We start from the raw sequence: 26,969 nt of genomic DNA on the forward strand, positions 1-26,969 counted from the left end.
AAAATTTCAAATCAAGACGTTATTTTATAATTTTCTTGCACACTTACAAGAAATGTTAATGATTCCTCTAAAACTCAAACAAAAATGGTTCTTATAAATCCAGAATCTGATATAGTCCTCATAGGTGAAATCTTTAAATGTATCTTCGGGAAGTGTCCTCAAGCCCTCCTGAAATTTCAAAGGAAATCCTAATATTTGGTTCATGGTGGTGGGTATTTAAGATTCGGCCCGGCCGAACTTACTGCTGTATATACTTGTTATTTGTTTTTTTGTTCTATCTCGTCTTATGAGGTTTTGTCATAAGTCCACAGATATTTTTCGACTAATTCAAGAAATTTTTTAGACAAAATTTTTTTCACATTTTAAAGATAATTTCGTTGTTTGAAGGAAAAAATTGGAGTTCAAAATTGCAAGAATGTTCTTTTGGCGCATTTGGGGTAAAATGTACAAATGTTAAGAAATTCTTAAGTATTTTGTTTGTAATAGGGACATTTGTGAATAACTTTTCCCCTTTTTTAGTCCATTTAACCAACCTACGCAAAAAAAAATTATTAATGTAATTCCCTTACTTTCACAAAACACAATAGGTTCATGAGATAAAGTAGAGTTAAAGTGACTTTAGTGTCCTCGAGGGTTCACTTTTTTAGTGTACCTTTGGTTTTTTGAATGGAAAATATATAGTCAAATTAAAAACTTCAATTTAAATTTTCAGTGCTTTTTATTGGTTGTAAAAACCATCGATACACCGTATAACTATGTTATCATTTTGGGGTTGTCAAAGCGTTCGTTAAACGATCGAAAAAGCGTATAAAATATTGTTTTCATGACGCTTTGAAAACGTTGTTAAATACGATCGATACACCGTAGAATGATGTTATCATTTTGGGGTTGTAACAACGTTTTTTTCCACCGTGTATCAACCGTCTACAATGCTTTTACAACGCTTTTCCGATGGTTTTTTTCTGACTGGGTTAAAATGTATTTCAAAAAAATATATTTCTTCTACTAAGGATCTCAATTAGAGACAGGAGTGTCTTAAAAATCGCATCTCTAGCATATATTCCCAAACATAATCTGCTTCAAACATATATATTTTCAGAATTTTTTCCGAAAAGCCTCCGCTAAACAACTCTGGCAGTCGGTTTATATGGGGGCTATAGCTATAAGCGTAGGAAGGCCTCAGGGGAGGGGGCTTAGACCCCCCAGAAAAAATTTAGCCCCCCCCCAGAATTTGAAAACCTATTTACGATTTTACATTTTTAAAAAAATTAAACAAGTATATACAACCGCACAAAGTTCCGCTAAAGACTTTCATGCACAATCGAATTACTTGGGTTGTGGTAGCAGTTGCGATAGCAATGGTTGAAGTCTGATATTTATGAAATAGAGCTGTGATTGAACTTATGGTTTACTTGAATAACTAACAGCCTGTTTCTGTATGTCGAACGAGTTCAATCGATCGACTGAAATGCATAGAAACAGCTGTTTTTATACCCTTCACCACTACTGTGGTGCAGGGTATAATAAGTTTGTGCATTTGTATGTAACGCCAAGAAGGAAAAGTCTGAGACCCATCGTTTAGTATACCGATCGTCTTAGAATTAAATTCTGAGTCGATTTAGCGATGTCCGTCTGTCTGTCTGTCTGTCTGTCTGTCTGTCCGTCTGTTGATGTATTTTTGTGTGCAAAGTACAGCTCGCAGTTTTAGCCCGATTGTCCTAAAATTTGGTATGGGGTCCTGTTTCGGCTCAAAGACGATCCCTATTGATTTTGGAAAAAATCGGTTCAGATTTAGATATAGCTGCCATATATATTTTTCACCGATCTGGTCATAATTGGCGTGTATATCAACCGATCTTCCTCCAATTCCGAACATCCCAATATTTTATGAGTCTCGAACAACTTGCAAAATATCATCCAAATCGGTTCAGATTTAGATATAGCTCCCATATATAGCTTTCGCCCGATTTACACTCCTTTGTCACAGAGGCCAATTTTTTGCTCCGATTTAGTTGAAATTTTGCACAGGGAGTAGAATTAGCATTATAGCTATGCGTGTCAAATTTGGTGGAAATCGGTTCAGATTTAGATATAGCTCCCATATATAGCTTTCGCCCGATTTACACTCATATGACCACAGAGGCTAATTTTTTGCTCCGATTTAGTTGAAATTTTGCACAGGGAGTAGAATTAGCATTTTTGCTATGCGTGCCAAATTTGGTTGAAATCGGTTCAGATTTATATATAGCTCCCATATTTATGTTTTTCTGATTTCGACAAAAATGGTCAAAATACCAACATTTTCCTTGTTAAATCGCCACTGCTTAGTCCAAAAGTTGTAAAAATGACTCTAATTTTCCTAAAATTCGAATACATATATATCGAGCGATAAATCATAAATAAACTTTTGCGAAGTTTCCTTAAAATTGCTTCAGATTTAAATGTTTACCATATTTTTTTACTAAAATTGTGTTCCACCCTAGTGCATTAGCCGACTTAAATTTTCAGATTTTGTAGAAGTCTATCAAATTCTGTCCAGATCAAGTAATATTTAAATGTATGTATTTGAGACAAACTTTTATATATAGCCCCCAACACATTTGACGGATGTGATATGGTATCGAAAATTTAGATCTACAAAGTGGTGCAGGGTATAATATAGTCGGCCCCGCCCGACTTTAGACTTTCTTTACTTGTTTTTACTAACATTGTGTTCCACCCTAGTCCATTAGCCGACTTAAATTTTGAGTCTATTGATTTTGTAAAAGTCTATCAAATTATGTTCAAATCGAGTGATATTTAAATGTATGTATTTGGGACAAACCTTTATATATAGCACCCAACACATTTGACAGATGTGATATGGTATCGAAAATTTAGATCTATAAAGTGGTGCAGGGTATAATATAGTCGGCCCCGCCCGACTTTAGACTTTCCTTACTTGTTTGGTTATAAATTCAGCTGTTTGTTTCCATTTTAGTCGATCGACAGAGCTCATTCGACATACAGAAACAGGCTGTAAAGCTCCTTTATTATATTGTTTAGTCTGGTTTAGCCATCTTAATTAAAAACCAGTAAGGAAAGTCTAAAGTCGGGCGGGGCCGACTATATTATACCCTGCACCACTATGTAGATCTAAATTTTCGATACCATATCACATCCGTCAAATGGGTTGGGGGCTATATATAAAGGTTTGTCCCAAATACATACATTTAAATATCACTCGATCTGGAAGAATTTGATAGACTTCTACAAAATCTATAGACTCAAAATTTAAGTCGGCTAATGCACTACACTCTTAGAAAAATATGTTTTTCATATGTTCCGATATAAACAAAGTGTGTTTCGGGCACAATTTTAAAACACAATATATTTAAGTGCAAACATGTAATGTTCCTAAACTAACACTAAATGTTTGGGACATCTATGTTAATATGTTAGAATATATTATGTTTGGAGCATAAATGTTTCATAAAAATCATATGTGTGAATGCAAACATATATAAATTTACAAATTTCGACTAAACATACATATGTTGTGATATTTTATCCAAAGCGACAGAGAGAGTATAGAGAAAGAAATAGAGATGGAAACCGGGAGAGTTGACGAAAGATATCAACATAACACAGCGGAAGAATCAAAAGAGAATAATTTCTGTGAAACCGCTGGTATGTTGTTTCGGAAAACTGTTTTATGATAAGGCCAAAAATTTGATATGCTAAGTCTAAATATTATTTAATTTGAATAAAGAGAATGGACATTCGGAACCAAGAGAATAGACATTTGAAAAAAAAGCCTGTGTTTTCGCCTTGAGAGCAGCATTTTATGTATGTGGACATGTGTTTTGTTTATCATTTTGGCATTATGGGCACAATTTTTTTCTTGGTTCGTTAAAAGAAATCAGGGGTCTTCATAAAAATAACGAAAGGGCACTATACTCTTTTTAGAGTTGGGACAGTAAAATGAAATAAGGAGGAAATAGTGAAAAAGTACACAGTAAAATGTATAAAAACAAAGTTTAGTTCCTCTTTATTAATAAGTAGTCCAAGAGGAGTTGACGGACACCTTCAAATATAAAAGCGGGCATTAAGTTCGAGTTTTGCAGCTAAAACAATTTAAAAAGTTTATTTTCTTTAAAATGAATTAATTATTAAAGAAAAATAAAAGGCATTTTAGACCGATGGTGTTAAATGCTAGTAAAAAACTGTTCACGCCTAAATGAATTTATGTTTATATTATAAAATTATTTATGTATGTTTATACTCGACTCCACGTTCTTCTTTTGTTAGTTTTTGAATCCCTTCCAAATTTTAAAGTTTTGTACCAAAAACAGTTTTTTGTTACAAAATTGTTATTTTTGCAATAAAAAAATAATATTTTATCCAAAAATCAGTCAATTTCGTTTATATCAAGCACTGTTAATGACTATAAATCTTTAATAACCCACATTTCGAAGTTTCATTATAAAAATTTAATTGTATAAATATAAATGTGTAAATTAAAAAAAAAAAAAAAAGTGTTCGGTCGGAGCAGGGATTGAACCCACGACCCTTTGCATGCAAGGCAGACATGCTAACCACTGCTCCACGTGGCAAACAAATGTATGTTTCTGTTAAATAATGTTATGTTTGCATGGGCTCGTGGGCGCTGCAAACTATGCTATATAAATGTAACTTATAACGATAATTATCTGCTGGTGACCATGACAGCTACGTAGCCCAGTGGATAGTGTGTTGGCTTACAAACTGTATGGTACTCGGTTCGATTCTCCGTGCAGGCGAAAGGTAAAATTTAAAAAAATTATAAAAGTGAATAATTTCTTCAACATTATTTGTATTACAGAAAAAGGTGCCAAGAATTAAAATATTTCGTGGAAGTGAAAATAACGAGTATGTTAGGGAATGAGCACAATCGTCTTTGGGAAAAATTCTTCCAAGCATATAATATTTTTGGGCTCAAAATGCTTCCAAACATATAATATGTTCACATAAAACAAACATATTAATGTTTCGGCAGTATCCAATAATATATGTGCTTCCTGCAAAATATGTTTGGAACATATGTTAAAGAAGCGATTTTTTTGAGGGTGTAGGGTGGAACACAATGTTAGTAAAAAAATATGGGAAACGTTTAAATCTGAAGCAATTTTAAGGAAACTTCGAAAAAGTTTATTTATGATTTATCGCTCGATATATATGTATTAGAAGTTTAGGAAAATTATAGTCATTTTTACAACTTTTCGACTAAGCAGTGGCGATTTTACAAAGAAAATGTTGGTATTTTGACCATTTTTGTCGAAATCAGAAAAACATATATATGGGAGCTATATCTAAATCTGAACCGATTTCAACCAAATTTGGCACGCATAGCTACAATGCTAATTCTACTCCCTGTGCAAAATTTCAACTAAATCGGAGCTAAAAATTGGCCTCTGTGGTCATATGAGTGTAAATCGGGCGAAAGCTTTATATGGGAGATATATCCAAATCTGAACCGATTTCAAGCAAATTTGGCACGCATAGTTACAATGCTAATTCTACTCCCTATGCAAAATTTCAACTAAATCGGAGCAAAAAATTGGCCTCTGTGGGCAAATGAGTGTAAATCGGGCGAAAGCTATATATGGGAGCTATATCTAAATCTGAACCGATTTTGCTGATATTTTGCAAGTTTTTCGAGACTCATAAAATATTCGGATGTACGGAATTTGAGGAAGATCGGTTGATATACACGCCAATTATGACCAGATCGGTGAAAAATATATATGGCAGCTATATCTAAATCTGAACCGATTTTTTCCAAAATCAATAGGGATCGTCTTTGAGCCGAAACAGGACCCTATACCAAATTTTAGGACAATCGGACTAAAACTGCGAGCTGTACTTTGCACACAAAAATACATCAACAGACAGACAGACAGACAGACAGACAGACGGACAGACAGACGGACAGACAGACAGACGGACATCGCTAAATCGACTCAGAATTTAATTCTAAGCCGATCCGTATACTAAAAGGTTGGTCTATGATTACTCCTTCTTGGCGTTACATACAAATGCACAAACTTATTATACCCTGTACCACAGTAGTGGTGAAGGGTATAAATAGTAATTGGTATTAAAACTATTCTTTCATAAATTATTATCTTAATAATGCTGCAAAAAAGCGTCACCAAAAAGAAGTGAAAATGTTCTTTTTGGGTCCGGATGTGGTGCAAAATTGGCGGAGAAGCGATGAATGCAATAGGAACTCGTCATAGAACGAATGTCCACCGTTTCAACAGCCGTTGCAATAAATTTGCATCACTTCTTACGGTGTGATCCATATCGTTGTGTGATATTTTCCCAAACAAATAATTTTTATTTATTCGTTTTTTATTTGATTTTTGGTCGAAGTTTTGTTAGAATTATATAAATATTTATAAAGACCTCGAGCTTCAAGAAACATTAATTTATAATAATGCATTATAACGCTTGTTTGAATATTTTCAAAAATTATCGATTTTTCTATAATGGATTTAGCATTTTTGTGGCAAAATTTGAATAATTTTTACCATTTTATTTATTCTTACTCTTTTTTTAAACTATTTGAAAAAAGAAAACAAAAATTACGCATTAAAATATGAAAAAACTGAAGTAAAAAACTTCCTGTGTAGTTAATATAATTAACTTCTTTGTGAGGACATTTTTGGAAGTGCTTTTAAAGTTGTGCCTTTAAAACAAATCCCAATTTTTTTGCTGGGAAAAGTGTGGAACTACTTTTAGTTGCTTTATTATATATTATTTTGATGTCTATTTTTGTATTCTTTTTTATGAAATAAAACAATAATTGAACCTATAAGTTCAGTCTATAAATTTTTAGCTAGGGGGGCTATAGCCCCCCTAGGAAAATTGTCTAGCTACGCTAAGAGCTATAGCTAACTGTGCTCGGATATTTCCCATTTGCAATACCATCTGACCTACAAAGAACAACTACTTATAAGTTTGAATTCCATTCCATTACATATCAGTAGGTAAGTGTTATGGGGGAAATATTAATATGGGAGCTATATGAGATTATTTAAAAAGAAGTCAGAACATTTAATTGACAACACAATGTTTTAATAAATAAATATTAATAAATAAACTGATTCTAAAATTGCGTTTTTTTTTTTGTTTGAACAATTAAATTAAACAAATAAGGCGCGTTACATTACATATCAGTCACCCTGATTAATATCAAGTCGGCTATGAAGCATTGAGATGAAATTCCTTCTATTTGGGAAATTTTGTATCATGACTAGCAATATTGGATGTTGAATATTTAAGTCATAAACTTGAGAATTACGCAATATTCAATGTTTTGACTCTAAACAAAAAATCACTTATCCCAGCCGAATCTACTCGATGAGAGGAGAAAAGTAATTTCTGGTCTTTGCTAGTTTGGTTGCCGTTCGTTTTTTCTGAGCCTCGGTTTTTTGCAAATATGGTTGTCATGTATTTATAGGCTACATTTCTTCGATTCTTTGGTAAAATGTTCAATAGTTCGAGAGTCAAAAACCGGACAAAATCTGTGAAAAATGTGTTCACATTTTCGACATTTTTGGTAGGAAAAAGATGAATTTTTCCGACTTAATGTATTCATAATTTTTGTTCAGCCAAGAGCTACAACTTTGCTGAGGACTGCATAAATAACAGCAGTTTTCGAGCTAGAAAAAGACTTGCAAAAAGTGAACAAAAACGAATTTGGTGAAAAACTATAGGGGTTCATAAAAAAACGAACGGCAACCAATTTGTGCGAAATCCACAAAATTGCTTTTCTTTCTACTAATGTAGATAAACTATAATAATAGATTTTAAAATTTCCTTGATTATGATAATAACCCAAATGTCATTATCCATAATTTCCCATCAATACATATTTACATTGTACATATTTACAATAGGTATCTCAAAGGACATTCAAGTCGATTAGGACATCTGTAATAACACACATCCACCATACCGAAGCCATTGTAAGCTAGCCTTTAATGCAATGAACTGTACTTTTACGTGGGAGATTACAGGTGCTCAATTTGCAGTTCTAACATATAATTTCTTTCTTATTGAGTTCGCGGTTTTGGGTGGCGGTTTTGCACTCCTGTCACATACGAGTATTCCAATGTTTATTGCAGTAACAGCAACTTAACACAATATGTGCCTTATGGTAATCCTGTTTCAAATTCAAGAACAAGCTGTCCTCTTCCTCTACTAGCTCTCTAGCTGCTCTGCCTTTTGCATCTGAAGCTCACATTTTCATTTACTTTTTTCATACACAACAGGTGGCACAGAAAACATAAGTCTGCGTAGGAAATTATATTCTCAATAAGAATTGAGAAGAAAACAAATAAGTAAAGTCTAATGTCGGGCGGGGCCGACTATATTATACCCTGCACCACTTTGTAGATCTAAATTTTCGATACCATATCACATCCGTCAAATGTGTTGGGGGCTATATATAAAGGTTTGTCCCAAATACATACATTTAAATATCACTCGATCTGGACAGAATTTAATAGACTTCTACAAAATCTATAGACTCAAAATTTAAGTCGGCTAATGCACTAGGGTGGAACACAATGTTATTAAAAAACAAGTAAGTAAAGTCTAAAGTCGGGCGGGGCCGACTATATTATACCCTGCACCACTTTGTAGATCTAAATTTTCGATACCATATCACATCCGTCAAATGTGTTGGGGGCTATATATAAAGGTTTGTCCCAAATACATACATTTAAATATCACTCGATCTGGACAGAATTTGATAGACTTCTACAAAATATATAGACTCAAAATTTAAGTCGGCTAATGCACTAGGGTGGAACACAATGGTAGTAAAAAAATATGGGAAACATTTAAATCAGAAGCAATTTTAAGGAAACTTCGCAAAAGTTTATTATGATTTATCGCTCGATATATATGTATTAGAAGTTTAGAAAAATTAGAGTCATTTTTACAACTTTTCGACTAAGCAGTGGCGATTTTATAAGGAAAATGATGGTATTTTGACCATTTTTGTCGAAATCAGAAAAACATATATATGGGAGCTATATCTAAATCTGAACCGATTTCAACCAAATTTGGCACGCATAGCTACAATGATAATTCTACTCCTTGTGCAAAATTTCAACTAAATCGGATTTAAAAATTGGCCTCTGTGGTCATATATCTAAATCTGAACCGATTTCATTAAAATTTGGCACACTTGCCAACACTACTAATTGTACTCCTAGTGCAAAATTTCAACCAAATTGGGGTAAAAATCTGGCGTCTGGGACCGTATTAGTCCATATCGGGCGAAAGATATATATGGGAGATATATTTAAATCTGATCCGATTTCTTCCAAAATCAATAGTGTTCTGTTCTGAGTCAAAACACATACTTGTGCCAAATTTTAGGTCGATTGGACTAAAACTGCGACCTAGACTTTGATTACAAAAATGTGTTCACAGATAGACGGATAGACGGACATGGCTATATCGACTCAGGAGCCCACCCTGAGCATTTTTGCCAAAGACACCATGTGTCTATCTCGTCTCCTTCTGGGTGTTGCAAACATATGCACTGACTTATAATACCCTGTTCCACAGTGTGGCGCAGGGTAGAATTACGGATTAGGCTCTATATGAGAGCACAAATAAAAAACGAAATACTACACCACAGAATTCTTCTTTTATTGTTGAGGGAGCTCCTTTAAAGGCCAATAAATCTTCACTCATGTCGAACGTTTCCTCGTTTGCTCCAACGAGCTTATGTTACGTTAAATAATCAATGTCCAAAAATCGAAACTGTCATCAAATAGCGCTTTCTTATTGCGGGTTTAAATCACGCACCGAAACCACTTTGCTCAGCTTTTAAAAACCCAGAAATGTCACCAACATTTATTTTTACATGAATAGCTTTGTTTGTACATGAATAGCTTTGATACTATATCACAAAAGAGGATGGAAAACTGCGAGCGAGATATCTTCCTATAAATGTATTTATATTAAAGAATTCGCGTCTTTGGCTGGCAATCAATACAATATCGCACTCACCTTAAGGGTGAGTGCACTCTGATAAGGAATATGATCACCTCCTACAGCATAATATTATTTTTGGATAGGGAGAAAAAAACATTTTTGCCACAAAAATTCTGTTTTCTCGCCAAACCAAAACTTGTTATTGAAATCAGATACAAAATGTCCGAGAAAATGGTTGCGACAAACATGTAATACACTCACCGTCCGAAATTAATATTTTCCTGTAGGAAGTTATGATATTCCTTCTCTGGGTGTCTCAAGTAGAGGTGTGCACGTAAGTAATATTTTACGCACACTCACGACGGCAAAATCTCACTCACGCACTATACTGTTTGGTGGGTCTCACGCTCACGCATACTCACGCTCGAAAATGTCGAGATACACACATTTTTTACACAGACATTTAAAATCGATTAGAATACATACCTGATTATTTAATCATTAAAATCAATTTCTGAAAATATACAAAAAATAATTCGTGAGAAATAATTGTGACATTATATCTTAAAATAACCTTATTTGACACAATGTAAGCATCAATGGGGTAGACCAATTTATTATACCCATAACGGGGAGTTGTGAATATTTTAAATACCTTCATTTTATTAACATACCCTAAAATTCTCGTACTCAATTTAATTCAATATATTTTAATATCATATAATTTAAAATGAGCTAAATTACTTTATCCTAATTTAGTTGCACAGTTTTAGTTTAATTAAGTCCTTTTAATTTATTTCAAATATAATCATAAAAAATTTATTAATGTAAGAAGTTATTATATTTAAATTTAAGAAATTTTGATTCAATTTAATTAAGTTTGATCTAATGTTATTTATTTTCAAAATAATATATTTTAGCTCGATTGATTTAATTTCAATTGAATTTAATTTGGTCAATATCGAGGCTACGTAGAATTGTTTACCTAAGTAAAATAAGTTTTTACACTAAAACATATTGACCTAATGTGAAAGATAATGCAGCCAAAATTTTAGGACATGCAATTTACACAAGGACAAATTTCTCTAAGATAAAGAATTTAAACAAAAGAAAGTTCATAATCTTCGCTTGAAAATTTCTCTTGTTTTTTTTTTTTTTTTTAATTTAGGACCAGGGATCCGTAGCGGTCCAATTTTTTCGCTCCGCTCCTTTTTAGAGAAAATTATAGTACACGCACAGCTTTGTATTGATACTTCAGTTTTATTTTGCGAAAACAAAAACATACAACTAGAGGTCTATTATAAAAAAAAAACATAATAAAAACAACAAAACAAAGTATTTCATGCTATACGTCAAATAAAAGCAAAAATGCATTATTTAGCTTTTGGGGTTTATATAAATTAGAAGTATGTTCGAGTGATTTGTAGCGTAAATAAATGGGACCTCTAGACGTACACCTGCTAGACTGAAACAAATATTGTCGGGAGGCCCGTGAGATTTCATGTCCTTAAAATACGAATGCGAATTTTGCTTAGCATAGAAGACTCATTTCTCTGATATAAAGCTTTTCAATAAAGTCGTTTGGTCTTTATTGTTAAGTGATTCGACTTAAAATTGCTCTTCACATGAAAGAAAATTGCGTTCGAATTGGTTTTAATAGTTCAGAAAAATTCTTTAAATCTAATGAAATCGTCTTTAAATTTGTTTACTTTTTGTACCTGAACTCCAAACAAACTCCAAACACGTTTAAAAAAGGAGATGTTTTTCAAAACTTTATTTTAAAGTCCTTTTCACTTGAAACAAAGCAAAAGTATATACAGCACTAAGTTCGGCCGGATCGAATCTTAAATACCCACCTCCATGAACCAAATATTAGGGTTTCCTTTGAAATTTCAGGAGGGCTTGAGGACTTGAGGACACTTCCCGAAGATAAATGTAAAGATTTCACCTATGAGGGCTATATAAGATTCTGGATGTATAAGAACCACTTTTGTTTGAGTTTTAGAGGAATCATTAACATCTCTTGTAAGTGTGCAAGAAAATTATAAAATAACGTCTTGATTTGAAATCTTAAATCTGTAGAAGTAAAATCTGGAAATTTTACATTGAGTTTCAAGGAATTTTCATGATCAGTGCGCCTTCTACACCCTCAAGAAGTGAAGTCGGTCTATATGGAGGCATTACCAAATGGACCGATAAAAACTTAATCCGATACACGTTTTTGTGAGCCTAAAATACCAGAATATTTACAATTTCAGGTAAATCAGATAAAAACTACGGTTTCTAGAAACCCAAGGAGTTAAATCGGGAAATCGTTCTTATGGGGGCTATACTAAAATGTGGACCGATACTCACCGTTTTCGGCACACCTCGTTATGACCCGAAAATACCTCTAGATTCCCAATTTCAGGCAAATAGGATAAAAACTTCGGATTCTAGAAGCCCAAGAAGTAAAATCGGGAAATCGGTCTATATGGGGGCTATACCAAAATATGGACCGATACTCACTATTTTCGGCACACCTCATTATGGTCCTAAAATACCTCTAGATTTCCAATTTCAGACAAATTGGATAAAAACTACGGTTTCTATAAGCCCAAGACCCCAAATCGGGAGGTCGTTTTATATGGGGACCATACCAAAACATGGATCGATATTCACAATTTTTGGCACACGTATTTGCGGTCCTACAATACCTCTAGATTTCCAATTTCATGTAAATTGAATAAAAACTGCGGTTTCTATAAGCCCAAGAAGTAAAATCGGGAGATCGGTCTATATGGGGGCTATACCAAAATATGGGCCCATACTCACAATTTTTGGCACACGTATTTGTAGTCCTACAATACCTGTAGATTTCCAATTTCAGGTAAATTGAATAAAAACTGCGGGTTCTATAAGCCCAAGAAGTAAAATCGGGAGATCGGTCTATATGGGGGCTATACCAAAACATGGAACGATACGGACCATTTTCGGCGTACCTTTTGATGGTCCTCAAGTGCCTCTAGTTTTCAATTTCAGGCAAATTGGATGAAAACTACGATTTCTATAAGCCCAAGACCCCAAATCTTGAGGTCGGTTTATATGGGGACTATATAAAAACCTGGACCGATACAGCCCATCTTCGAACTTGACCTGCCTGCAGACAAAAGACGAGTTTGTGCAAAATTTCAGCACGAGTGCTTCATTATTGAATCCTGTAGCGTGATTACAACAGACAGACAGACAGACGGACCGATGGACATCGTTATATCGTCTTAGAATTTCTCCCTGATCAAGAATATATATACTTTATATAGTCGGAAATCGATATTTCGATGTGTTACAAACGGAATGACAAACTTTTTATACCCCCGTCACCATTCTATGGTGGTGGGTATAATAACTTCACATGAAGAAAATTTCTTAGAATAAACTCAAATGTAAATGAGAATTTTGTCCTTACTTCCATTCTCCGCTTCTTTGGCTCGGAATCAATACCAAAATCATTAGCGTAAAGACAAAATCTTTGAAAACGGGCATGCTTTTTTTCAATGTCATAGTGTAAGAGTTTTAATTAAATCCTCTAAAATATGAGTATCTATAACGTTCAAGAAATGAAAACTGGTAACATTTTTTTATTTTTAAATATATAGAAAATAAAGAGATTTTAATCAAAATAAAAAAAAATAGGTTACACAGTTTTAAAATATGCATTCCACTCTTAAAGTCGAATGTCATTCAAAAAAGGCATTTATTTCTTAATGTAAAAAACATCAATCCTTGGTTTAAAGAAATAATCTGAATATTAATTTCAAATATTGTTATCCTAGCTTAATTGTTAGACTAAATCGATTTTGTCTTACCATTTACCAGACCCATGTAAATTTTTCATTTTTTGAGTATATTTTCATTCACATGAAGGCTACATATAGTGGCAGAAAAAACCCGATTTCCCAAAATGGTAATCCGACCAAAGTGTTTGGGGAAATTAATAATTTATCCGAACATTCAAACGACTATCGTCATAAAGAAGGAACATTCAACAAATTGCTGTCACTTGTATTTCTCTAGATGTTCTACGCTCCATTCTGCCAGTAGTCCCAGCTTCCTTGACTGCGACCCACCCACCATATGTAGGTTGGCCCCACCAACAGGAAACGAATGAAGAAATATATCATCAAAGAGATAGGAGATAGAAGTCGAATATATATTCACAAAGTGTCAATTTCCATAAACATAAATATTAATGGGCATTCGTTGGGGACGGCTATGTATGGGAAATGTTTTCAATGCTGATAAAAAAGGATGACGACGTCGAAGACGACGACATGATGATGATGATGACGCTAGATATTACGAGGTCACAAAAATTACTGGAAATCTTTCAAGGGCAGGAAGAAATAGCAGACTAGCAGGAAATCCTTGGTATGCAAGCACCCTAGAAAAAAGGGAAATGACAATATGCAATCCCCATACGAATATGCTTGATAAATAAACAAATGAAGAGCTCCACATCGTAGGTTCTCTCCCATATTTTAGCTTTGAAGCAAATCTCGAAACTGTCAATTACTTGCAAGTAATGTAATATGTACACCCTCAAAAAAAATCGCTTCTTTAACATATGTTCCAAACATATTTTGCAGGAAGCACATATATTATGGGATACTGCCGAAACATTAATATGTTTGTTTTATGTGAACATATTATATGTTTGGAAGCATTTTAAGCCCAAAAAATAACATTTGTATTTATACTTAAATTTTTATAATGAAACTTCGAAATGTGGGTTATTAAAGATTTATAGTCAATAACAGTGCTTGATATAAACGAAATTGACTGATTTTTGGATAAAATATTATTTTTTTTTTTTTTGCAAAAATAATAATTTTGTAACAAAAAACTGGCGTGAACAGTTTTTTACTAGCATTTAACACCATCGCTCTAAAATGCCTTTTATTTTCCTTTAATAATTGATTTTAAAGAAAATAAACTTTTTAAATTGTTTTAGCTGCAAAACTCGAACTTAATGCCCGCTTTTATATTTGATGGTGTCCGTCAACTCCTCGTGGACTACTTATTAATAAAGAGGAACTAAACTTTGTTTTTATACATTTTACTGTGTAATTTTTCACTATTTCCTCCTTATTTCATTTTACTGTCCCAACTCTAAAAAGAGTATAGTGCCCTTACGTTATTTTTATGAAGACCCCTGATTTATTTTAACGAACCAAGAAACAAATTGTGTCTATAATGCCAAAATGATAAACAAAACACATGTCCACACATACATAAAATGCTGCTCTCAAGGCGAAAACATATGCTGTTTGTTTTTCAAATGTCTATTCTCTTGGTTCCGAATGTCTATTCTCTTTATTCAAATTAAATAATATTTAGACTTAAGCATATCAAATTTTTGGCCTTATCATAAAACTGTTTTCCAAAACAACATACAAGCGGTTTCACAGAAATTGTTCTCTTTTTATTCTTTCGCTGTGTTATGTTGATATCTTTCGTCAACTCTCCCGGTTTCCATCTCTATTTCTTTCTCTATACTTTCTCTCTGTCGCTTGGAATAAAATATCACAACATATGTATGTTTAGTCGAAATTTGTAAATTTATATATGTTTGCATTCACACATATGATTTTTATGATACATTCATGCCCCAAACATAATATATTCTAACATATTAATATAGATGTCCCAAACATTTTATGTTAGTTTAGGAACATTACATGTTTGCACTTAAATATATTGTGTTTTAAAATTGTGCCCGAAACACAGTTTGTTTATATCGGAACATATGAAAAACATATTTTTCTAACAGTGTATGACTCAAACAATGGGAATGACTCATATGTTTCTATTGATGTCGACGACATCTCATAGTAGATTCTCCACTAGCTCTATAGATGTCTCCATCAGCATATAAGTGGATCATTAGGATATGTTAGTATTTTATTCGTTTTTAACTTTGTTTTGCCGCCCAGTATAACTACAGTGTGAACATGCAATGTACTATTAAACTAAAATCACTGCAGTATGGTCAGTGAATTGCTATGCGAAGCAGTGATTTGTGATTAAAAATATAATCACTTAAAATTTAATTTAATTGCACGCACAGAAAAAACATGTTTGGACATGGTTGCCGCATCCATTTAATGCTTATCTAGAATAGATAATTGTCGCGTAAACCATGTATTTTGTCTCTGTAAAAATAATTTTCGAGCGGAGAAAAATATATGTTGGCAATAAGCATTTAAATGGTTCTCAAATGCCGCAAACATATTCTATTATTTAAATGATAGAATTTGAGACCATTACATGGTCGGGAAAATCATGTACCTGACTATTCATTTTTTTTTTGCAGAGCGAAAAGTATTTTTATAGGTTACGTATATACATGTCTACAACTATTAAATGGCCATAAAGACCATGTACATTGTTTTCGTGACCATTTACTTTTTTAATTTTTTGATGGAATGGACGGAGAATACGGAATTACTGTTACAAATAAACTTATTTTTTATCAATATAATAACATTTTAGATGAGGACAATTTTATTTTTCGTATAACCATGTTCACTGAGCCAACATGGTTGCAGGTGAAAATGTTACATGGTCGCCGCAAAAATAGCTCCTATCATATAATTTTCCTCTTCGAATATGATTGTGACAATCATGTTTCTTCTCTGCGTGTGATTAAAATTATAATCTCTATTATAAAACGAACGACTTCGGTTAATTGAGAGCGTATTAGTACAGGATATAAACCTTCAAACAAAAGTAAAAAAAAAATTCCAAAGCAAATTTACTTCATCCCACACTAAAAAACAATATTTGGCCCAATATGAAAGATTATGCAACCTAAATTTAACAACACGCAATTTGCACTATTCTAAAGACAAAAAATAAAGAACTTTTAGTTAAAAGAAAGTTCATAACATTTGCTTTCTTTAGAACATGCATCTTGGGGCCCCTCCACTACAGTCTTAATACTTAGAAGTAATCTAAAAATAAACTTTAAATTAACTTAGACATTGAATCTTTCGTATAAAGATAAAAAGGCTCCAAAACTAGACTACAACTTATAATTATGATTTTGCATCCTTGATATTTTTGAAATTAAGAAAATATATTTAAGTAATTTTTTTTTTAACCGGCAGCTACTTTTACGCACCCAGAGAAAGGGTTGGTTGAAATTCGATCACGACAATAAAAATAATGTTGAGACCCACTACTTTTAATTGTATGTCAGTTATTTCCTTTATTTAGTAGTTGGTACACTGAAAAAAAGCATACTCGGTTCCAAAGATTTTGTCTTTATATCTAATTATACAATTATTATTCGAGCTTTATGAACAGATATAGATTAAGGAACATGGTTAATAGAGCCATTGAAAAGAAAATGCCAGATACAAATCTATACACGCCTAGACTGTACATGTTTCGGTTCGGGCGAATGAACCTTTCCACAGCCTTTAGTATAGATCTGGCTGGGAGAGATAACTCAATTTTGGGCCCTTTATGCTAACTCCTTATGGAGAAAACATTTGGGAAATTTCCTCTTACAAATTGAATCATCTTTTTCTCCCACTGTACATCATCTTTTCATATAACTTACAAGTCCCTTAATCTTATTTTTATTTCGTTTTGTTACATAGTAATGCAACAACACGAAATTTATTTTTAAAAAGCTAATTTGTTAGAATTCACCTAAGTGGTGAATTCTCCCTTTATGCTAACTCCATAAGGAGTTAACATAAAGGGCCCAAAATTGAGTTATCTCTCCCAGCCAGATCTATACTAAAGGCTGTGGAAAGGTTCATTCGCCCGAACCGAAACATGTACAGTCTAGGCGTGTATAGATTTGTATCTGGCATTTTCTTTTCAATGGCTCTATTAACCATGTTCCTTAATCTATATCTGTCCATAAAGCTCGAATAACAATTGTATAATTAGATATAATGCATTTGGACGTCAATTGCCTGTTTCGGTATCAGGCTAACATGAAATATGATTTTGTCTTTACTTTAAAAAATTTGGTATTGATTCCGAGCCAAAGAAGCGGAGAATACAAATAAGGATACTTTTAAGACACAATTCTCTTTTAAATTTGGGTTTTGTGCACTTGCTTCTAGGAAGCAAATTTTAATTTTTCGCTTTCTCAGCTTGTTTTCTACATATGCTATCAAAGTCCTTTAAAAACGAGTTAACGGCAACTTTTTTTTCCAAATTAGGACTCGACTTCCAGTAGAAATTATGCTATGTTTGAAGTAAAAAACTTCTTTAAAATAAAGTTTTGAAAAACATGTCCTATATTTGAACGATTTTTTGCTTTGTAGTCAAGATGCAAAAAGACAACAAATTTAAAGACAATTTCATTATACATTTTTTCTTTCATGTTAAGATACCCATTTTTAAGTCACTTAATTATAAGGACAATACGACTTCATTGAAAAGTTTATCGACTTTTGGACAAGGAAAATAACTTTATTTTAGAGAAATGCGTCTTCTATGCTAAGCAAAATTTGTATTCATATTTTAAAGACATGAAATCTTTAACCTCACGACAATATTTTTTCAGTGTATAACCAATAAACTATCAATACAGTCAAATGCTAGTACTCACGAGCAAATATTGGTTGTTATAAATCTATTAATAAAAATCAACTTTCATTTTGTTCCGCACTGTTGTGTTACCAGATTTATTTTTTCAAAGTGTCTCGTAAACCAACAGAAAGTTTGTACAACAATTAAATTGGTTGTGGTAACAAATTTGGTAGTTATTAATGGGACATGTTGCGGCAACATATATTTGGAAAAAGTGAAATGTCTAGAAAATTTATTGAAGACAAGGAAAAGTCTAAATAGTTTATTGCTTGAGAAAGTTAGGCAATCATGGAAAATGCAGGAGCTTGCGCACAGCCAGAAAGCACGTCAGCCATCGTGATGACAAACTTTTACCAACATGCTTGAGGAACAATCCTTTAGATGGTCCTTCCTATACCAAAGGTAATGCCCATCAAAAAGTTAGTGTCGAAGACAAACAGCCCAATTATGACTTTGTGAGAGAGAGTCCAACTTTTAAACAACGGCAAGATAATTACCACTTTCGTACGTCAAGGTTGGAAGGAAGGAACAGTCAACTAGACCACTTTCTTTAGTTGGAGCATATTATTCTAGAAAACTTGAATATTTGCAAATGAAATACAGGTAAGTGTTCGACGGGATAAAATTTTATACACATTTCATGGGTCTTAGTTATAGGAACACCCCAAATTGGATCCTTGTTCCGAACGCCATTAGAATGGATAGAGAAATGCGACTTCTGCCTTAAGAAAAACAAATATACGGGCAGCTAAAGCTAGTCAACCCAGGATATGAATCAAAACCGATCAGTGAATTCAACATAGAACCAAGAAATAATAATTCAAAGAGGCACGCAAATAGAAATTATTATAGCCTGATAAAATAGTGGTTCCGGGTACAAACCGTGGGTAAACCAATTTATTTCAAGAATTATATAACTAGTTGCAAATAAACAACAAATATATAAACGAAAAATGTATCGCATTTAATTTTTGTGTAGTAAATTTTAAAATATTGGTTGTTCCAATAATCCAACAGACTGCAATGCCAGACACTTGTTGGTTGTCCTAACTAACAACAAAATCGAATGGTTGTAATACCCAATTTCAATTGGTTGCAGTAAAAAAATAACGTAGGTTAAATTTAAAAAAAATTGGTTGGCACAACAAATTTGTTTTCTGTGTGCGTGTATATCTATGTTAATATATCGCAAAAAGGGAATGAAAATGCGATAAATGAGATTTGTATGTTAATTTTAAGTGTATAGAGGCTAGAACCAACTCCTTAAATACACCCAGAGAAGGAATATGATCACCTCAACCATGTTTCAAGAGCAAAATGTTATTTTTGAATGGTGACTATGTAACATGTTTGTCGCAACCATGTTATTTTCTCGGAGATTATGTGTCTGATTTCGGCAAGCATATTATTTTTGGCGAGAAAAGAACATTTTTGCCATAAACATGTTACATGGTCACCATCCAAAAATAACATTTTGCTCTTGAAACATGGTTGAGGTGATCATATTCCTTCTCTGCGTGTACTGTCTTCATTTTAAAGAAGCCGCATCTTTGGCTCGGAATCAATACTAAAATCTTTAAGATCTATAAACTTTTGCATGCGTTTGAACCAATTCTCGAAACACGTTTGCCACTCTGATTGATGTATCTCCAAAACATGCATTCTGAATGCATCAACTGCCTCTTCGGGTGTCGAAAAACCTTGACCTCTAATTTTATTTTTTACGTACAGTAATAAAAAGAGGTAATTCGGTGCCAAGACAGGACAATACGGCGGAGTTTTTTATGATTTAAGCATGTTTACAATAAGAATACTTAGTTAATACTACAACTAGTCACCTGGACTAACTAGTAGTTTGTTTAAAGCTACCAACGTTGGTATGGGGAAACTTCAATTACTAAGTTTGCGTGAAAACCGATCTACTAGATCATGTGGCTTAAACCTGCTCAAAGTTCTGAATATTCCTTCTGCGTTCAGAATCGTTTGAATTAACAGGATTGGATGACATTCAAGCCTCTTTTTGCGTATTCTTTCTTAGTACATTATTTCTTCTTTAACTGTGTTAATTCCCAAGTCTCTTTGCAGATCGCCGTTTCTAATGTAGCATGGAGCTTTGACAATATTTCGCAATACTTTGATTTGAAACAATTGTATTGTGTTGATGACATTATTTGTAGTGCACCGACAATTTTGGATACTGCAAAGCCATATGGTTATAAATCAAAAATACGACGGATGATCCATTAAATCGATGGTTTGAGTGCTAAAAAAATTATTTTTTTTATTTTATGTGTGAGAGCTCGCATTGTGGTGGAGCAGAGTGATCCGTCTTCGGCACTTAGTTTTCCAGATTTCGTGGAAGAAACTGGTAATCAAATTGTTCTAGTGGTATAATTGCGAAATGTCATTATAAATATGCGATTTTTTGTTTGGTAGTGCTTCGTGCGAGTTATGTAACTATGATTTAATTTCATAAATAAAACAATTATAGATTCTGTTCATAAACTTTATTTGTAAATTCAACAACCGAACAATCCTATGTATGACAATTAACTGACTGACATACTTAGCATTGATTACATTTATATACATTATTCTGATGAAATCAATATTTACCGTTATTTCGAATATTTAAATTTAAAGAGATAAAGAGTGTAACTAAGTAGAGAGAATTAGTTCGAAAGAGAGTAGTGGTCAAATTGAATTTACAAAGATTAAAACTAAAGGAGAGAGGAATGAATAAAATAAAAGTAGAAGGAGAGAATGTTATGTTTTTAAATGCATCTTAACGCTTGTCCGAACCTTCTTCCGAAGTCGAGGGAGATACCAAAGATGCAGATATGAATAGACACCGTATGCGAGAGGTTTATACTGCTTCAAAACTCACGAAAGATGAACCTATGGTTATTACGAGAGTCACCGAGATACTGTTTTCTGAAGGGGAAAAATACGGTGGAAGCAAAAACTTGGCTTGATAATGAGTTTCCGGACTCTGCCCCAGGGAAATCAACAATAATTGATTGGTATGCAAAATTCAAGCGTGGTGAAATGAGCATGACATTCTTGATGACTCGATTGAAACGGCTGATGTGACGGTTGTTGAAAACCTCGATGGTAAATCTTCGCCATTGTAAGACTGCATGTGCTGCCTTAAAAGTTCTCCTGCTGAAAGGGGACATAGATATAGTTCTTATTCAACCATACGTTTATAGAAACAAAATATGTGAATTAAGTACTCCGGGGTTCAAACTATTGCAGTAATGAGGAATTAATAAAATAAAAGTAGAAGGAGCGAATGTTAATACAAAATAATTTAATTAACAGTGATGTTAAGATAATATGTTATATTATCGTTACTTGCGCGAACAACTTTTGCGTGATTTGGCTCATTTTGAAACATCAGTACAGTCCATTGCTGTTTACTCATCGAGTATTTCCCCGAATGATAACCTGTCACGTTTTCGCCGCGAGCATTCCTTTCGACCTATCAACTCGAGAGATTGACAAATTGTTTGAAATCCAACGAGAATTTTTTTGACGGTCAAATGTTCATGCAATATTGAATGCATACTAGTGGTACACTAATCTCGTGATAGATCATATAACAATCTGGCAATATCAGTTGGCGCACAACATCAATGGTTTTCGGAAAACCAACTGATTTTAGACGAAAAATTCACGAAATTCGTATTAGAGTAAACTACTGCCTTAAGAACATAGAAACTGTTTGAATAAAAGTAACGAAAAATTGTGCCATTTATCTTCAATGAAGCCATTCTTTTGGAGTTTAGCTGATATAAACATGATAAGTTGAGATTCCAAAATTGATATTGTAAGCAAATAGTTTTTACAATTTAGATACTAATTTCCTTTTATCGCATGTCCTCAAAACGATAAATATTTGAATTGTTTGTACTGGGAAATATCACTAGCATATACCAAAACGAATGCATACCATCCACAGCACTCTCTGTAGTGTCTAAGTTAATAAAAACTCTTGTGCTAAAATGTTTGGAACTACCTCAAGCTGACGAACATTTAATGTGAGTTTATCTTCTAGAGGATGTACAGAATGACCCACTCACCAACAAACGAGTTGACATTGTGAATGCTCACAAATTACTCTCTAACTATTAAAGTGCACTAAATTGTACTTAAATTTTAAACGACAACGCTAAGGATTGTGACCCAAAAGCGGTTGAAAACAAATGTCGCACGCCAAAAGTAGGCGAAGAATGTCTGGTGATGTGGACAAACTAGCACTCCTATGTCTTTGTTATTGCCGGACGGAATTTTAGCAGAGAATACATTGGTATAAGTGTATACTATGTGCAATGATATGTAGAAAATTGTAATTTTTTTTATCGCAGAACATTATCCAGACAAGGTTGAAGAGAATTTCTAAATTCCCACAAAAATTAGGCCGAGTCGAATACCTAAGTTTAGTTAGTTAACTTATAAACATCTAAATAGATCTGAAAATATTTTGCACGAATAAAAATGACATTGATTCGATAGTCGTTTGTATTTCTTTCGGGGAATGGTTCAGTAATTTGTATGCGATGTTAGATTCCAGTTATTGTTGAAAAAATCCTACTTTCTTTTCACATTTTGATCTCTATGCAGAGATCCATGTTTTTCCATAAGTCTATAAGTTTTTGTTTTTGTCACAGTCGTATATAAAAACGTTTTTATTCCAAAATGTAGGATCGGTAGAAGTAAACAAACAGGTAGAAAAAAATAGGAGTTCCTATCAGAAAACAAGTAAAGAAAGTCTAAAGTCGGGCGGGGACTGCACCACTTTGTAGATCTAAATTTTCGATACCATATCACATCCGTCAAATGTGTTGGGGGCTATATATAAAAGTTTGTCTCAAATACATACATTTAAATATTACTTGATCTGGACAGAATTTGATAGACTTCTACACAATCAATAGACTCAAAATTTAAGTCGGCTAATGCACTAGGGTGGAACACAATTTTAGTAAAAAAATATGGTAAACATTTAAATCTGAAGCAATTTTAAGGAAACTTCGCAAAAGTTTATTTATGATTTATCGCTCGATATATATGTATTCGAATTTTAGGAAAATTAGAGTCATTTTTACAACTTTTGGACTAAGCGACTTTTGGACTGGCGATTTAACAAGGAAAATGTTGGTATTTTGACCATTTTTGTCGAAATCAGAAAAACATATATATGGGAGCTATATCTAAATCTGAAACGATTTCAATCAAATTTGGCACACATGACTATATTACTAATTGTACTCCTAGTGCAAAATTTCAACCAAATTGGGCCAAAACTCTGGCTTCTGGGGCCATATAAGTCCATATCGGGCGAAAAATATATATGGAAGCTATATCTAAATCTGAACCGATTTCAATCACATTCGGCACACATGACTACACTACCAATTGTGCAAAATTTCAAGCTAATCGGGATAAAACTCTGGCTTCTGGGTCCATATAAGTGCATATCGGGCGAAAGATATATATGGGAGGTATATCTAAATCTGAATCGATTTCAACCAAATTTGGCACACATAGCTACAATGCTAAATCTACTCCCTGTGCAAAATTTCAACAAAATTGGGCCAAAACTCTGGCTTTTAGGACCATATTAGTTCATATCGGGCGAAAGATATATATGGGCGCTATATCTAAATCTGAACCGATTTCAATCAAATTTGGCACACTTGACTATACTACTAATTGTACTCCTTGTGCAAAATTTCAACCAAATTCGGCCAAAAATCTGGCTTCTGGGGCCATGTAAGTCCATATCGGGCGAAAGATATATATGGGAGCTATATCTAAATCTGAACCGATTTCAATCAAATTTTGCACACTTAACTATTCGACTAAGTATTATGTTTGTACAAAATTTCAAGCAAATCGGTATAAAACTCTGGCTGCTGGGTCCATATTAGTGTATATCGGGCGAAAGATATATATGGGAGCTTATCTAAATCTGAACCGATTTCAACCAAATTTGACATGCATAGCTACAATGCTAATTCTACTCCCTGTGCAAAATTTCAACTAAATCGGAGCAAAAAATTGGCCTCTGTGGGCAAATGAGTGTAAATCGGGCGAAAGCTATATATGGGAGCTATGTCTAAATCTGAACCGATTTGGCTGATATTTTGCAAGTTTTTCGGATGTACGGAATTTTAGGAAGATCGGTTGATATACACGCCAATTATGACCAGATCGGTGAAAAATATATATGGCAGCTATATCTAAATCTGAACCGATTTTTTCCAAAATCAATAGGGATCGTCTTTGAGCCGAAACAGGACGCTATACCAAATTTTAGGACAATCGGACTAAAACTGCGAGCTGTACTTTGCACACAAAAATACATCAACAGACAGACAGACGGACAGACAGACAGACAGACGGACATCGCTAAATCGACTCAGAATTTAATTCTAAGACGATCGGTATACTAATACAAATGCACAAACTTATTATACCCTGTACCACAGTAGTGGTGAAGGGTATAATGAAGTTCTCAATCGCCTCCAATTTTAGAAGCTGCCGATTTTTAGCCAGTCAACGCTGTCATCGCTGATAATATCTGTTCATCTCGATTGAAATACAGTGACAAACATTAGTATCAAATAATTTTGATAATAAGCATAAATTAAAGTGATATGAAGCTATTTTAAATTAAAAAATATTTTAATTAGGATTGTAACAACACAGCAAAAAACGCGTCGCCAAAAAAGTAGTGAAAATGTTCTTTTTGGATCCGGAAGTGGTGCAAAATTGGCGCAGAAGCGATGAATTTGACATGGACTTAACCCAACCTAGGACGGATGTCAAACATTTCAACAGCTGTTGCACTGAATTTGCATCACTTCTTAAGGTGTGATACGAGTTCAGTGTTTTGGATGTGAATTGAAAAATTTTGTCATATTTTTCCAAATAAATAAGTTTTACATTTTGTTATGTTTTCAAATGCATCTTAACGCTTGTCCGAATCTTCTTGCGAAGTCGAGGGAGTTACCAAAGATGCAGATACGGATAGACACCGTATGCGAGAGGTTTATACTGGTTCAAAACTCACCCAAGTTGAACCTATGGTTATTACGAGAGTCACTGAGATCTGTGAAGAGGACATTCTTGATGACTCGATTGAAACGACTGATGTGACGGTTGTTGAAAATCTCGATGATCCTACGGATCCTCCAGATAAATTTTCATCATTGTAAGATATAGTTCTTATTCAAGAACCATATGTTTATAGAAACAAAATTTGTGAATTAAGTACTCCGGGATTCAAACTATTTCAGTATACTGGTAAAGATGTAAATCGAGCCTGTATAATTGCTAAAAACGAGCTCAACTTATTTCTGCTTCCTTCAATGTGCAATACAGACACTGTCGTTGCCAGTTTAGAAATAGCCAAATGCAAATATTGGGTATCTTCGGTCTACATGGGACATGATAGGGAAATCCCTCCATGTGCCGTTAACACCTTAGTTGAGGAGTCATTGAAAACAAAGACAAAACTCATTATGGGATGCGATGCAAATTCACATCATAGTATATGGGGAAGTGGTGACATTAATACAAGAGGAGAGCCACTCCTAGAGTTTATTTTGCGTACTAATTTGGTAGTTTGCAATAAGGGAGATGACCCAACCTTCGTCACTAAAAACAGGCAAGAGGTTTTGGACGTCACATTGGTCTCTCCGGAACTGAATGAAATGATATCTGAGTGGCAGGTTTTAAGTGACATAGCTTCTCGGATCATCACTACATCAGTTTCGAATTTGATGTTCATACCACCAAGACCATATTTCCGCCAAATGTTAGGAAAGCTGATTGGAATAGGTATAGGGAATCGTTCAATATGATGATACCGGAAATACCAGAGACAATTATGAGCACTGAAAAATATCGAACACGCAATGGAGCGGCCTTCAACATCTAACTGACAGCTTCCTGCCCTAGAGGGAAGCCAAGGGGGAAAAACGACCACCATTGTGGTCTACGGAGTTAAGTAATATGAGGAAATCCTGCAGGAAGCTCTTTAACAAAGTCCTCCGGAGCTCCTGAGGATTGGGACGCTTACAAGAAGAATCTGGGAGGATACAAGCGAGAACTGAGAAAGGCTCAGCATAACTCTTGGAATGATTACTCCAGCAGTATTGAGAATACGTCCGAGGCTTCCAGACTACGGAAGATACTAGCACCCACTAACTCCACTCCAGGTTTCATTAAAACATCGGAGGACAACGTCCAGTGGGGAGACGCTCGAGGTACTATTGGACACACATTTTCTGGAAATCAGACGGTTGAACCATGTTCTGGCGGTGCCACAGTGGTTCAGCGGTCGTTTCCTATCGAGGAAATGGTATCGGAATCTGGAATAA

General features: G+C 33.9%; 1 protein-coding gene across 4 annotated transcripts in view; it reads right to left on the reverse strand.

Moving 5' to 3' along the window:
- Nucleotides 1–26,969, reverse strand: part of Trpm (transient receptor potential cation channel, subfamily M) — a 521,822-nt gene that overhangs the window by 339,235 nt on the left and 155,618 nt on the right. For all 4 annotated transcript variants that reach the window (XM_075313652.1, XM_075313649.1, XM_075313650.1 and 1 more), the window contains exon 4: nucleotides 10,468–10,495. The gene's annotated coding sequence lies outside the window, so the exon portion shown is untranslated. The remainder of the gene's footprint in view (nucleotides 1–10,467; nucleotides 10,496–26,969) is intronic.

The sequence above is a fragment of the Haematobia irritans genome, chromosome 5 (genome assembly GCF_050003625.1).
Source record: "Haematobia irritans isolate KBUSLIRL chromosome 5, ASM5000362v1, whole genome shotgun sequence".
Classification (NCBI taxonomy): Eukaryota; Metazoa; Arthropoda; class Insecta; order Diptera; family Muscidae; genus Haematobia; species Haematobia irritans.